Source organism: Falco biarmicus, chromosome 7, assembly GCF_023638135.1.
Source record: "Falco biarmicus isolate bFalBia1 chromosome 7, bFalBia1.pri, whole genome shotgun sequence".
NCBI classification, from domain to species: Eukaryota; Metazoa; Chordata; class Aves; order Falconiformes; family Falconidae; genus Falco; species Falco biarmicus.
Genome location: NC_079294.1, coordinates 8,086,296 through 8,101,811, shown reverse-complemented (window position 1 = coordinate 8,101,811; position 15,516 = coordinate 8,086,296). Strand labels below are relative to the sequence as shown.

General features: G+C 47.0%; 1 long non-coding RNA gene across 2 annotated transcripts in view; it reads left to right on the top strand.

The window, feature by feature from the left end:
- Positions 1–1,412: 1,412 nt before the first annotated feature.
- Positions 1,413–15,516, top strand: part of LOC130152155 (uncharacterized) — a 31,013-nt gene continuing 16,909 nt past the window's right edge. For both annotated transcript variants that reach the window (XR_008822901.1, XR_008822902.1), the window contains exons 1-3: positions 1,413–1,498; positions 3,416–3,506; positions 11,975–12,091. This is a non-coding gene — a long non-coding RNA (uncharacterized LOC130152155). The remainder of the gene's footprint in view (positions 1,499–3,415; positions 3,507–11,974; positions 12,092–15,516) is intronic.

Genomic DNA, 15,516 nt, shown 5'->3' with positions numbered 1-15,516 from the left:
GCCCTGCCCTGCCGGCGGGGACACCCTGCATCCGCAAACGCTATCCCTGACGCTCAGGGGGCAGCGCGGCGGGGTACGGGCTGGCACTGTTCCTGTTACCGCCGGCGGCCCTTCTTCCCCGCGGGCACCCCAGTCGGCACCCCAGTCGCTGGAGCGTTGGGAGGGCCAGGGTGGGGTGAGGCAGCCGGGGAGCCCCTCGCCTGCCCTTGCTGCTCTGAGATGAGGGAGCTGACGGGTGGAGCGGTTCCCTCAGGCCCCGGGTGGGTGCCCGGGGCCGCGCAGGCCTGGGGCTGTGGCCTGGTGGGCTGTGCGAGAGAGATCAAAGCAACCCCCGCAGGCTGCTGGGAGAACCCCTGGGTGAAACTGAACGGCTTTTTGCGAGGTCAGGGCTAATTACAGTAATGCCCTTTCCTGCCTAGGATCAACCTGGGAGAGGTGTATCTTGGCTCAGGTCCACCTGGGTAATGAAGGACCCGATGGGAAACCCTGCAGACAAGCTCCAGGCAGAGCTTGAGCCAACAGGTTTTAAATTTGGGCTTAAAGATAGGTATATGCATGGCTGCCTTGCTGAGCTAGTATCCCTAACAGCTGAAGTTGTCAGTCTGTTAACTCTGCCTGCGGCAGTGTTTAAAAATCATCATATATTTGGCTATGAATTTAAGTGTTTTCTGACAGGCCTTGGAAATAACATGTTTCATCCAAAGACCTGTAAAATAAAGACTGTTTAGTTCAGGGATAGGTATTAACAACCTTAGCAACATTTGGGTTACCAAACGCACAGGCAACACCAGAGGAAAGGTGCTCCGCAAACCACAAAGCATCTGTATTTGTGCACTATTACACAACTTTGTATACATCTTGGTGAGGGATTGGGAAGGGGAAGGCATCCAGAGGTTTCTGAATTGCAGGAGTGTTAACTGGTGGAAAGGAAACAGCCTAACATGCTTAATTACATACTGAAGAGATGGCAGAGTATGACCTTTGATTTCTCCAGCGTAATTGATAAGGGTGGGCTGCGGTGTTTCTTAGAATCTAACTTGAAACAATGAGAACAAATCTCAGTTAATGGAAAGTTAACAAGTTTAAGCAGTTGAATTTGAGAGAATGGTCTTATCCTTTCCTTTGTGATTTGCTACTCTTGACAGGTTTTTTTTCTGTATTACAGTCACATCTTGGAGCCTCTGTCATGAATCTCATTGCAAATTCGATATGATCATAGAGTTCCTAACAAAAGTGAATTAGTGTCTTTGAAAGATAGTCATTGTTCTCCCCTCAAGAAAACCTGGGAGAGCTTCACAGCCTGGTTCCAGCCTATTTGTAGGCAGCAGTATGCATCCAGTACACTTCATATCTCTGGGTGACCTTTGAACAAGAGAGCTTGTTGTAATGAGGTATACAAACACAGGCTCAGGGGTAACAAGCATGGGCTGGGTGTGAGGCCTTGTTCCTTTTCATGCTGTCTGCGGGCGCTCCCATATCGTGACTGCCACTGAAGCAGGTATGGACTTGCCTGGGAAGCGTTCTTTCTTCATCTGGTTTCGGTATGCAGTGAGACAGAGCTATCAGCTAAGATAGGATGGGCTGTGCCCCCTCTCATGTCACGGGAAGGGAGCATGGGGGAGACTAGTGTTGCTAGGAAGGACCTAACGATCAAAGCAGCAAACACTCCTGTTCAGCATTTGAGTGCTTGTGCAAGTGGACTTGCTTCAGTGTGGCTGCCATTAGGAATGCTGGTGGAGAAGAGGCACAGGGACCCCTCTTGCTGCTGAGCTTTTTCTGGATAAGGAGGGGAAGGCTGTTGAAGAGATCTATGAGGAAATGAACAAATACTATAATGAAAAAAGAAAATAAGAAAGAAAAGTACTAGGGGACCACATCACGTAGAACTTTTTTTGTGGGATTTTTTCCCCTGCTGCCATAGTTGGCTGTTGGCCTTTTCCTCCTGTCTCCTCTCCCTGACCAGTTTGTGCCATGGGGTGCAGATGGTCCACCAGCCTATGCTCACAGGGTGTGTGTAGGGCAACACCTTCCATTCCCTGCACACCTGCATATGGAGGAGTTTCATCTACTAATGCCTTACTTCTAGAGAGGATAAGCTGCTTCACCTGCCAGGCACGGGATCTCACTGCCATGTTATCTGCTCAATTAGAACCCAAACCCCTTCCACGTGTAGGTACCTGCAAACTGGCTACCTCATCTGTCCTTAAACTCAACTAGCACAAACCCTTACAATGCAATGGTTTCCGTTTTGGTTTAGGAAACACAGGAAGAAAAAACATCAAGGTACCCACCGGTTAACTTGTGCAGGACAGAGATCTCACACAGTGGCTGCAGTGCTTCCCCTGCACATGGGACCTCCTTGTGTTGCCAGGACCTGCCCTGCCCTCGGTGTGGGGCCAGCACAACCTGGTGTTTGAGGGGCACCTGGCCAATTCTGGCACAGCACAGGGGGCAGGGAAGGCCACACTAACCCTGGAGCTGCAGTGACGGAAGAATCCAGGGTGTCTGTGGAGACAAGGCCCAGCATGAGGGTGCCATCCCAGGGTGCAGCGGCTGCCATGGGCAGCACCAAGCACACTCCCCAGAGCTCCTGGAGTCACATTTGCAGACAGCTCTGATACGGCTCTGTGTAACACACAAGACACCTGTGTACACTGGCAGCTGCAGCTTGTGTCTCTGGACTAAGTTGCAAAACAAGAGGAGCCAAACAAACTCAGAACAGCAAATTCCAGTTCTTAGTTTCCTTTTAGATCTCAAGAATACTATTCCTATGAGCTGGCAGAGCGAACATCCTTACTTAGCTAACTCAGTGAAGCAAAGGAACTGTATGAAAAACTAAATTTAATGACTCAAAAGGAAGAGTGAACCACAAGTAACAAGTCAGACAGGCAGGAATTGCTGCACAGCAGGCTCATCTCACCAGAGAGCTTACATCACTGATGTGAGTCAATGGATACTGTTTCTAACTGTCTGTAGGTTTGGGGATCACAGAGTAGAGTTGTGAAGTTTGGAGACAGCAAAAAGGGCAAATTCAGGAAGGAACAATTGGATAACCACTGGGACAGAGAAGCATAGCAGAGCTGAGAGAACAAGAGCCTTCTGCACTTTTAGGAGATAATCAGAAGTCGTCGCTGAGATGTGACTGAGGGGAAGAATTTCCTTCAAGAAAGGTGAGAGTTGATAACTGAGACAAACTTGGGTACATGAATGATGCCGGCTATGCAGAGAGTCTTGATGGAAGGTCTCAAGGCAGCTGTAGGCAGAAATAAACTTAAGCCTTTGACTTTCATATTTGCAGTGCAGAGACAGAATGAGCAGCGGCTCAGCCATTGTATTCAAGGCAGTTAATAGCAGGCAGGCTGCTCCGAGAGGGAAAAGTCTACATTCTTCATGTGCCTTTCCTCTTCATTTTCAGTCTCAGGCGCAGGCTGAAGTAAGCACAAAATGAGTGCTGAAGGTTTAATTGAAAAGGCTGCAGTTTGGGCAGACCAATGCAGTGCTGTGAGGTGAGTGTTGTTTCTGTTTCCCTTTCACAGTTATAGCAACCTAGTATGTAAACTGCAGGGACCGTGCTGGGAAATTACTCGGGGGAGCAGCGAATCTTGGTTTTTAGCTTGGGCCTGATGGCAGAATGCCTTTCTGAAGCATAGGAGAAGAATCAACAGAAGTGTGGAAAACTCTTTGGCAACTTCTTAGCCTTTGAAGAAAGCAGATAGCTATAAGGGTGCCTCAGGAGAATTTATCAAATCCCTAGCTAAATTTTGTGGAAAGCTGGTGAGGCCTTAGCATAATTCTTAAGAGAGTGATGCTTGGAAGGTTGGCTAGTCTGGTGTAGAAATGACCATCATTTGTTCTCAGCGTATCTTGATAACCTGTGAACACCCACAGCAGATTGCTTCCTTCTGGTGGAAGCAAGGGGAGGCAGGTTTATCTTTCTAAAGAACGGAGTTGGTTGGTTTAAGTTTAGCTAAGTTGAGAATTGTGTTTCTGCTCCAGGAGAGACCCTCCCTGACATTAACACTTTCTGCTGTGAATGCTACAGCTCTAGGCTTGCCACAGCTTCTGTTTCCTGGCTTGGAGGACGTTATTTTGGAAATAACCTCTGAAGTTATACAGTGCTGAAAAGACTCCATTCAGACTATTTTTCTCTCTTTTTTTTTTTTTTTTTTTTTTTTTTTTGCAATGAAGCCTTGACTGAACCAATCTCTGGGCACTGATTTGAACCACAGTTTGTAAACTTGATGAATTGTTTGCTGTTCGGTGTGTTTGCCTGGAGAAACCAGCCAGGCTTGCATAACTTTTTTGTGATGAGAAGAGTCAGGACAGAAGGTTTGTAACTGGAGATATATATACCAGGGACTGAAAGATGTGTGTGAATATGTCTGATGAGCCACAGGAAAACAGATATGTGAGAGAGGGTGGGATGATATGTCTAGAATCAGGGTGTTGGCCAGCAGAACAGGGAATTAATAACAGACTGACTTAACCTCCTGCAGTTGTTGCTCCTTTTGATACATACAGCTGGCCAAAAATTTAATCCTTCATTTAGGAGAGAGGTAGATAACTGTATTTACCTTTTTTCTTAAAGTTCCAAAATATAAGGTTATGTTTTCAATGGTATGAGGGAATTGAGCAGCAGGATGCTATTTCCTTGCTTGTGGCTCTAGCCACCTTTCAGCTAGTACTGAAGAGCTGGTTTTGTCTATGTTTCAGTCAGGGCTGACTCCCAAGATCGCCCTAGGTTTGTTTGAAGCCGCCTTCTCTATGCTTTGTCTGCTTTTCCTCATGTTCCCTGTCCTCAAGACTCCTGTGCAAAACACTACTCAGAAAGTCATGTTTCTGTTTGTCACACCATTCCCACCTCCCACCCTCCACTTCAAATTTCTGGATGTTTGCCTCTCCTCTGGGCAGTGACTTGGGCAGTGTTTTGGAATGGAGGCTGCTGTTTCTCTGCAATGGAGCTAGACTGTATCTTATAGCTAACTTAAGGCCGGCAGTAACATCCACTCGCTTTGACTATGTTTCACGCAACCCATGGCCACACCTGCTTTATCTGGAGCCTGAGTTTTGGATGTATCTTTATACCATCACAGTGGAACTGTGTGGTGATGTGTCTTTTCAGGTCACTTACTGGCACTGTGGGACAAACAAAGGCTGTAGCTCCAGGAACCTCTGTATTTGCTACTGTGAGAAGGTGATATGGGTTAAAACTTTCCTAGCAAAAATGATGAGTTTGGTCCTCCTGTGCAATTCACCCTGTATCCGTGTCAGATATGTGGTTTAGTAGAGCAGGAGAGGCAGGTCTGAGAATGAATAGCTGAGGTAGACCCAGTTATTTTATCATTCTTGGCTTATGTTGGCTTTTGTAAGTGGAAGTATGGCCTGGTAGAGTCTGTGGTCAAGATACAGGAGTATTGGCAGAATGGAAGTACATTTAGTGCGTATTTACTTGGGCAACAGTGGTTGGAAGCAAGGTAATCTCAGTAACTTCTGATCCCCTGCTTGGTTCCTGTGATATGTTGTTGGTTTCACGTCCATCCTCCATGGACATTTGTTGGCAGTCATGCCTATTGCTGCTCAGGTTGGCGAGTGGTGAAGTAGTGTAGTAGTTTCTTTAGGTCTCAAGTTCCGTTGCTTTCTAACAGTGCTTCATGGACCTAAACAGGCCTCGGTCCCCCAGGTTCAGGGCTCCCTAGTGGATTCATTACTAGCCCCTCCATCTCAAACAAATCAGGGATTTGCCCTTGCATGGTTGATGTGATAAGGCTCCTATTTAATGACTCGCTCATTTGTTTCCCTATCTCTAGCAGCGAAGAAAGTCCTGTGGCTGTAACCTATGACCAGGGTCTCTGCCTTTTCTGTCACCCATGTTGGGTGATATTGAGCCAGTAAGATAATTTCATTTGTGCCTTGCTTTCTTAGTCCATAAAATGAGAGTAGTGAGACTGTTACCCTCCCTCTCCCCTCCCCATCCAGGATGAAGTGAAAGGCTGCATCTGTGCGGTATAAACAAAACCCTAATTTACATGTAAATGCGTGTGATATCGCTGTAGCAGCAGAGTTGTACCAGTGAAGCCCTCCTTGTGTGCAGGCAGCTTATGTCAGCAGAATAGCGCTCTTTTTTGAGCAGAACTTTTCCAAGCACTATCAGCTGTATCAGCAGAAACATTGAATGCCAATATAACTGCATCCTCATTAGGATCCAGAGCCCCATGATATTTTAATTCCTAACTTCTTTTTAGGTGCTTAAATACCTTTGAGCATCTGGGCCTATGACTTTTGGCACTATGGAAGTGACCCCAAATCCTCCTCCCACCAGTACCCTGGCAAGCAGGGGTGGTCTTACTTTATCAGCTGCCGCAGAGCGCTCTGAGAAGCTCTGGTAAAGGGCACTGAGCCCAGCAGAGTGCGATCAGGCTGCTATGGCTAACTCCAGGGAGGACCACAACTGCTGCTGCTGTTTCTGACAACATTGTCTCCAACTGCGGAGACTGGACAGGTTCCTTCTTATTCATTTGGTCCTTTGTGAAAAACAGAACTAAAATCAGCATTCCCTTGAAAGTGTGTCTTTGTTGATACTTTTAATTTCATCCCTTACTGATGCTGTTACAAAGGTGGCACATGAGAAGGCAGCGTGCTGTAGAGAAGAGGAGAGATGGTGAGGACAGCACTCTAGCACCTGAGCAATGACCAGACCTTAGCCTGGAGAAGGGAGGAAGGAGCAGTTTGTTACCATTCAGGTACTAAGCACAGTTTTACAGATTCTCATTCTCGTGCCTCTCCTCTTTAGAAAAACTGGATGAAGGGGGATAGACAAATTGACAGAAGATGTTGCTAAAGGGGCTTTTTTTTTTTAATGCTCGGCTTTCTACCTGCAGAGTGAGTCAGTTCAGCTTGCTGATCCAACAGAAAATTATCCTGTGGAAAATTGACCAGATTTCCTTCGGACTGGTGAACTGAACTGACTTGGTGGCTGAGGGAAGGTGGTCATAGATTAGATGTAAGGGGAAACAACCTGTTCTGTGCAGTAGCTGCTCTTGAATTACAGATCTAGTATTAGGGGTGATGGGAGCACAGAAAGAATCAGCTACCTGAAGTTCAGTCCAGAGAAAAGGGTCAGTACAGGAAAATGGAAGGCTGCTGCTGTTGGAAGAAGGGTTTGCCGGAGTCAAGAAGATGCTCAATATGAGTTATGCATCTTGCTCAACTTTATTAGTTTCTAACACTACTTGTATAGAACTGATACACATGCATATTCGTAAAGCAGAAATATAATTGGTTAGTAGTCTCTAAACACGCACGGTTCTCACACCCCTAATTATCATGACTAAAATAAGCATTCTATCCATGTAGCTAATTGTGTTGCTGTGCTTTAGCCTTGTAGTTTGTTACTCCCTATATTCCCATACCGGTCCCTATCTTTCTCGGCCCTGCACCTGCTTTCCCAGGAGCTGTAGCTTGTTACAGCCACGGCCTGTTGGCACAACATAATTACTTGGTCTCAGGATTCACGAATAGCTCAAGGCTACCTTTCTTGTTAACTTCAGCACAGCAACTTCAGCACAATTCTGATTACAGGCCTATTCTAATACCAGGCCTGGATTGTGCAGATCTTCAGAGATTCTAAGGCCACGCTTCTGCAGCCATTCTTCTACGTGCTGCCTCTGCTTTTGGCAAGGATGTTATTCGGATAGAGGAGGGAGAGGCTTTGCCATACAGGGCAATGGATTGAGGGAGAAATTGAACAGAATCCTGAACTACCCCTAATTAGGTAGATAAAAACTTTCCCTTCAAAATCCAAGGAAGTGAAAGCCATGCTTAACTTGAGGAAAGGAAAGATGTTAGAGGCTGTGCCCTACCATAGGGGAAATCTGCCCCAGGAACAGAGATGGATACTTGGCCTTCCATCCAAGACGCCTGGGCAGGACACGTGCCGAGCGCTCAGGTTGTCTTTCCCACTCACAAGTGTGTGTGTGTTGATCAGCATCAGGCAAACGGGGCGGCAAAGCTGGCTCTGTGCTCACCCCCCCAAGTGCAGGGGAGAGACGTCTCTGCCCGACAAGCATAAGCGGCAGCTACGGGAAATGGCAGAACTCACAGAAAAATCGCATTTCCAGTGAAGATGCTGCCGGCCTGAGTGGCTGCTGTATCGAGCATGGCCACAAGAGGTAAGTGTGTGCTCAGGCGTTAGGTGTTTCTCCGTGCTGGAGCAAGCCCAGCTGGGTTGGTTGTGCTCTCTGCACGCAGCTCTGCCTGGGTCACCTCCTGTGCAGGGCTTCAAGCCGGGCCTGTGTCTCTGAAGGCACCTGGGCTCAGCCACAGCCAGGCGTGCAGGTAGCGATGATGGGGATGGGAAGGTGAATTGCCATGTGTGTGTGCCTTTTGCTTCCTGGAGATGGGGGAGGATGAGATGTGGGACCCTGACCAGTCCTGGGTGAACAGGGACTGTCTTGTCCAGAGATGCTGGGCAGCCAGTTGGGCAAATCTCATTTCAGCTGTATCCTCGCCCACGTACATCAGATCACTGGTTGTATTAGCTGAATCATACTCTGATTAGGGCATTCAGGCTTGAGGATGGTGATGTTGAGGTGATTTTAGGAGGGGTAGGGGTCCTCAAGAGAGAGCTGAGGTCTTCAAGGTGAGCTTGGAAGGTTTACAAAGAGGAGGATGAGCCCAAAAGGATATGGGCAGGCATTGCTGCCAGCTCTCTAAAGATGTTTTGCCTCTAGCACTTCTCAGAGCATTTGTTAGGCCACGTGTATAGATCATGCAAGCTATATAGCAGTAACAAGTGGGATGTGGTTGTTAGCAACACCATCAGACTCAGGTGACTGTCACCCTCACAATATGGGCCATCCCTGACCGTCTGCTTTTGCTACACGCTAGTTAAAATTCACTACAGCACAAGGCAGAAAAGGACACTTGCACCAGATATGGGAACTTGAGGCTCCACTGAGTCTATGCCTGCTGGCTTTTGTGGGCCCTGTTAGCTGGAGCTGTCACATACGTGTGGCTGAGGGGTTTCTATTTGTCACCTGGCCTGGCTGAGGGCAGGTCTGTGCCCATCCTAGTAACACTACCTAAGGTCTCACACCAGCACCTTCTGGAAGAGCTGAGGGAACCTGATGTGACAGTGAGAGAGGTCCCCAGGCCGTGTCTGGTGGTGTAAGTGGGAGCTGAGTTTTGTCTTTTGATATGAAGTGATACCTGGCTGTTGTGTAGCAGGGGAGTCAGGGACTCAGCTCACGGCTCCTATCTACCATGCTCCTGCTATGCTATAAAATCAGTCACTGATGTTCTGGAATTCCGTTCCCCTGCTATCAGCAGGGAACAGAGCCCTCCTGCAGGGACCCACAGAGTGCTTTGAGGAGAAATGAAACCGAGATTGATTTCCTATAGTTACCTGCCAGAAATGTGAACAGCAGGGTCCTGTCAGGAGCACCCAATGATGTGACCACCAGCTTCCCATGAGTGGCTCTGCAGAGAGGCACACAGTCATATAGATGTGCTTCTTGGGGACTTTTTATCCTCGGAGGCAGAAAGAGGAAAATGAGTGGGACAGAACTGAATTTATTCCTTGCTCATGCCACAGCATAAAACCAAAATGCATCCAAGAATAAACTGTACAAGAGCTGTAGGCAGGTGTTGTGGCAAGGCTGGGGAGACAGGACAGGTAAGTGTTTTGATGGCTGGCTGAGCATGTGTTGATCTTGTGCTTCTAAAGCATCTTATGCCTGTGCAGCAGAGGGACCTATAGCTGTAGAAGCAAGGGCTGTAAGCCTGCCTGGTTATCTACAGGCATAGGTGATACGAGTGGAGAGAGCTGGGGGAATGTGTATTGCTCAGCACATACATGTTATGTATCATATATGGGCAAGAGTGTTGCACTGCAGGGGATGTGTGTGTGTGTGGGCTCCAGGCAGGGGGTTGCTCTGCATGTGGATACCCTGGGCAGCGTGCTGCCTGTGCTGTGTGCAGGGCAGATGTGCTGGGAACGGCTGCATGTAAAGATGCAAGAGGTTACTTCGCAGTTAAATGAGGTGAAGAATTACCATGGCGACCACACTCTCCTCTCCCGGCCAGATGCCTGGCAGTAATGTTTGAGAGTTGTTCTAAAAGCCCCTAACTCACCCTCCCTGTTTTGAGAATGGGTGAGGACCATGCTGTCCTCTCTCCAGACTGGGAGAGTGGTATACACTGGGATATGGTGGTGGCTTCCGCACATTCCATCTTTCAGCAGAAGGGGGCCACTGTCTGGGCACGTCCTGTGCTGGTGGCTGCTGCAGTGCAAAGACAGAGGGACTGTGGTTTGAATTACTATATGGTTCTTGCACTGTATATCCACACAGTGCCCTCAGGAGCAGTGAACTCTGAGTCAGCTGCCAGTTCTTAGGTACTCTACCGTGCATGTGCAGGGAGCTGTCTGTAGGAGGACCTTGCACCCATGCTGCAAGAGAGGTGGTCTGGGGAGCATCACAGTGAACAACTTCGACACTCGCACCACGAGGGGCTTGGAGCTCACCAGTAATACGTACTGCGAGACTCCAAAGATAGACAGAAGGCAGATATGCACCAGAACAGAAAGCCCCCTTGCAGCTAGTGTATTCACACTTGCTGTTGGTGCCCACACAGAGTATGTTTTCTGTTCTTAGTTGGATCAGATCATGTCCTGTGCGTTGGCCCCTGGCAAAGCAAGTACAGCCGCATCCTTTGGGTACCACAGGAGTTAAGGTGTGTTCCTCGGGGACCATATTCTCTTCTTCTTCAGAGACCTTATTCCTTTCATTTTCAGAGGCCTTATTTCTTCCATCAGCTCTCTAGGTTTAGTGATCAGTGATCTGTGAGGCCATATAAATTTTATCTCTTCTGTGCTCTCAGTTAAGGCTTTGGAGAGATGCTTGCTTTGTGGTCTATGGGGAAAACTTGGAGGAGGAGAGGTTTTCTGGCCTAAAATGTTTGGAAATGCTTGGTTTGGGGAGGAACATTGCACAGACCCATACGCAAAAGCTAGAAGGAATGAACCAAGTAGATGGTCGTGCTGGGTCCTGTAGGTTGAAGTGCCACAGGAGACCAGAGAGGTGCTGTAGACCAGCAGGTACCTACCTGTGCTGCACTGGAACATTGCAGACATGCAGAATACAGCTTGAGGCAAAGGTCCGGTGTTCCTCCTTACTGATGTGCCCATTGCAGCATCTTCCCTTGAGTACTCATCTTTTCCCTTTAAGAGTTTTTTGTTTAAAGCACAGAAAAGCATGTGAGACACTGACAAACAGGTATCGTCATCTTGCAGAGGGCTGGCAAAAGAACAAATAGCTGCACTTCAGTGGAGGTGAAGCAATCTCTCCACACAGCAGAGATCTGCTAATTTGCACGGTCATGAGGTCTTATTGGAAAGATATTTTTAAATGAAAAAGCAAGGAAATGATGCAAAATGGATTTGAGCATATTCCAGGAGATAGTTAAATTTTTCATAGTGAAAACTGACAATAGATCAGTCTGTGTGCTATGAACAGCTCATTGAAAAAATACATCATGGGAGGCTTCTGCTATCTATTCTTGGCTGAGCGCTGACCTTGGCTATTAGATCTCAATTAAGCAAGTATGTGACTAATGTTTCTCGCTCTCCCGCTTTTCTGCTGCAGAAAATAATATTAAACAAATCAAACACTGAGTACCTGCACACTTACTCTCCGGATGGGACCCATGGTTTCTCAGTAGGTTCCATATCACCTGAAAAGACAGCATTCCTTGTGTGAATTCCAGGGAAAGGAATTATCAAAGATCTGTAGAGCCAGGGATTGCAGCCTTCAGAATTGAGCAGCCTCTGCTGTTCCAGAACTGTGTGCAGTGATGCTTGCAGCTACAGGGGAGGGTCCTGGGGGATCAGAAAGACCATGCCGTATCATCACTTCTTTATGCTTGCTGACCTGGGATCCTTCTTTCCTTTAATTTCTCCCTTATCATTTTGCCCTAGGAGAAGGGAAGAAGCGCTGGTGGATTAGACAAGGATAGTAATAAGACTACGCCTTGCTATATAAGACCCCAGTACAAGCCAGGAGATGTCTGCAGGCTGGTTCCACTTTCAGCCCAGGTAAGTGCTGAAGCAGCAAACCAGCATGCCAGACTAATCCCTCCTGGAGCACAATCACAGAAGTGGTTCAGGAAGGGCTTGGAGGAGATCATATCCCTACACTCATGTTTGACATCCAGCAGCAGCTGTCAATGGCAGGAGCAGCCGCAGAAACAGTTGTTGGAGAGGTGCGCTCCCGCTGTTGACACGTGCGGATCGGGCATTAGGAGGGGATGAAGAGGTCTCTCTGCCAGCTAATTACATGTGTTGCCTACGGTTGAGATTCAGGCAGGGAACAGGTGACATGCCAGCATCTGAGCTACAAAGACAGAGGAGGTGACAGGGAAAGGACAGATTTCTGTTGCACTTGTTCTAGCACTGCTTGGAGGCAAGAGGAAGAGGGGGGGAAATGGATTGTGGACAAGGATATGCTATCTCCAACAAACTGCTAGTCCTATGGGGAGCAAAAGAGATGCCACTTTGTCACCAGCATCGTGATGAGGGTCTGATGGAGTAATGCCAGTGTGAAGAACAGAAGATAGGTCTCCTATGTGGTAGAACAAACCCCTTGCTTTAAAAGGGCCTGTGGCATGTTTTCTGCTGTCTGGGCTGAAAAGGAGCTTACCTGCACACAGCATTCAGCTGGGTTTAGAATGGCTGCAGATTATTTGCAGTACTGCAGCTACAATCTTCCTGCCCCCCCATCATAGACACCTGCCAGCACTTTTGGAAAGTCAGGTTTCATCACAGCAATGACAACAAGCTGACAAACTCAAACCAGTCCTTACGAGATTGGTGCTGTTCTCTGACAGTCTTTTCAGGTGCTGGCTGTATTTGACAAAAGGTCAGACTGACATCTGACTTTAATCTTAGAGGAGTGCCGTCTGAAAAGCCAAGGGGGAAAAGGCCAGTGTATATGAAAGTGTGCTGCCTGGAGTGGCAGAAAGCTGTACCTAAGCTTGATCTCAGCCACTGGGACAAGGTAAGGCAATGCCAGATCAGTTCTCTCTGTTCTAGAAAAGATGAGACATGCTATGCAACAACTGGGAGTGAGAAGGGTGTTAGATCTTGGTGCTTGCCCCATATTCAGTGTGGGTTTGTTCCTTTTTTTCTCTGCCTGCGTTGGCTGTGAGCAGTGACATTTTTCTTTGTCCTTGGAAGAAACTATTTCTGAACACTCTTTCTGTTACCACTACTGCTAAGAATTTCCTGATACTTCAGTCAGGTTTGCTTTGTTCAGCTCCATCCCATGATTCCTAGCTCCACAATCTCAAGATTTGCCTCAGGAGCCATCCCCTTATGAACCAGTGAGTCTTTCCAAAATTTAAATTCTGTCTGAAAACAAAGCTAACTCTGAAGCTTCAGCAACAACCAACACCTCTGCCTGGACTGATTGTTTTTAAGCAAGAACAGTGCTTTGAAAGATGAGTCTCCTTCCCAGGCTGTGCGCTCTCCTTTGGCTCCTCCATCATTTCAAAATCAATAGCTGTCTCTGATTGCCCCCCTCCCTTCCAGACCCTGCTCTTTGCTACCTCATTTTGGTTTTAATTTGCCACAGCAAAATTGCAGTCATTTTTCCCCCGTCCTAATTAAGAAACCTTTCTGTTAAGAAGGTTTTGTTTTTGTTTTCTTTCTCCTTATCTAAGCCCTTAGTGCAGAACAGAGAAGAAATGATTGGTGAGATGATCACCTCTAGAAAGCCAAGGCCTTTATTGATTCTTCTGGCCTTTCTCAGTAAATAAGAATGAGTTTTAAATTCACCTGGAAGGAAGCTAAAAGCTAATGTAAAGTGCTGACTTCCCAACATCAGACAGGAAAGAGGCAGTGTGTCTTCTAGGCTGATTCGCTTTTTGCTGTCTATACATAGTCTCAACAAGAATATCTGGAGAATGTTTTGTTGTACCTCATAGAATCATTTAGGTTGGAAAAGACCTTTAAGATCATTGAGTCCAACTGTAAACCTAATATGTAAGTGTGAGCGCCACCTCACCTTACTTCTATTTGTTTCCCCATATTTTGGTGTAAACTGGCCTTGCCTCTGACCTTTCAGGGGGTAAGGATCTTGACCTACCTTTTGGAATTGCTTTGAGATCATGAAACATCTGTTTCATGAAACATTTGACAGAAAAGCTGTATTGTGGGCAGGTGGCCTCCTTCAGCCCAGCCAGCAGCACTGAGCACCCAAGTTAAGGAAATGAGCATTGAGTGATGGTGAAGGAGGGCACAACCTCAGTGCTAAGATGTGTGAGTGCAGACACAGAAAGAGAAGCTCAGGGGAGAGTCCCCTACGTGTGGGTGTTTTGTTGAAGAGGGCATCAACAGCACCATAGGAGAAGGTCAGAGACGGAATACTTCTACTGACTTGGGAAAAACGAGATGGGAAGTGCCTCCGCAAGGTTAAAGCTTTCCCTGTTCAGAGAAATAAACATCTCCTGTATTCTGCAGAGAGGAAGAGCTACTGCAGGCTTGTCCAGATTTTATCCCCTCCTTCCTTCTCCCCCCTCCCCTGGTATAGAGAAGTGGTGGATGCCTTCTGTGATGCCTATCTGAATACAAGCCCTAGCTGCAAACAAAAATCAGATCTGGCTTCCTGTTGTACTCCAGACACTTATTTACTGTCTTGGAGAGAGAAGCATTTAGCTGATTAACCTGTTTGGAGTTTCTGTGCGTAGCTGGCTCCTCCTAAGAGGTGTCATACTCTTAAAATAGCAGAAACTGGATGGGGATGGTGCTCACTGGGCTAAAATTATTCTGGTATTCTGGTTTGTTCTTCTCTTGACTGGGACCCCAAGAGCAAAACCCCTCAGAGCAAGACCTGCTATAAAAGTCCAGACAAGTCTGCGTTAAGAGCATGAAAGTAGACTTTTGAGCCTGGCTTCCTAAGGGAGTAAGGTTTATTTTCTCATGGTTTGTGCATGTGTTAAACTCTCTGTCTTCACATTTCTGTCTGGCAACTTTGAAACATGTCGGTTTATTTCAGTTAGATTTGATAGATGGCATAAATTTCACAGCTAATTAAGTTTCTGCAAGCTTAGTAGGTAGTCAGTAGGTGGAGAGGGACCCTATAGTTCAGGAAAAGGGTGCACCGTGCATGTATTAAACACTGGAGAGATCACATGGAAAAAATCACTTATAGATGCTCAGCTGGAAGAAAAGCTTCAGTGAGAGCTCACGATTTTTCAGGAACATAATCCATAGGGAGCCATGGTACATTCACTCTGCACCTCACAAAACTACTGCTTTTGTTTTTATTGTGATGTAGATGGGAAGGAAAAAGTTATTTAATTTAGGAAAAACCGTAAAAATAACCCCATAGCCTAAGATCCAGTGGTTTTAAGCGAATCTGGTGGGTCTAGTGGGTTTAGGAACAAGGATTCAGTAGTCCATTTGTTGTTGGCATCCTGTTTGTAACAGAAACCAGCACTAGCAGAGAGAGCAGTGTACCA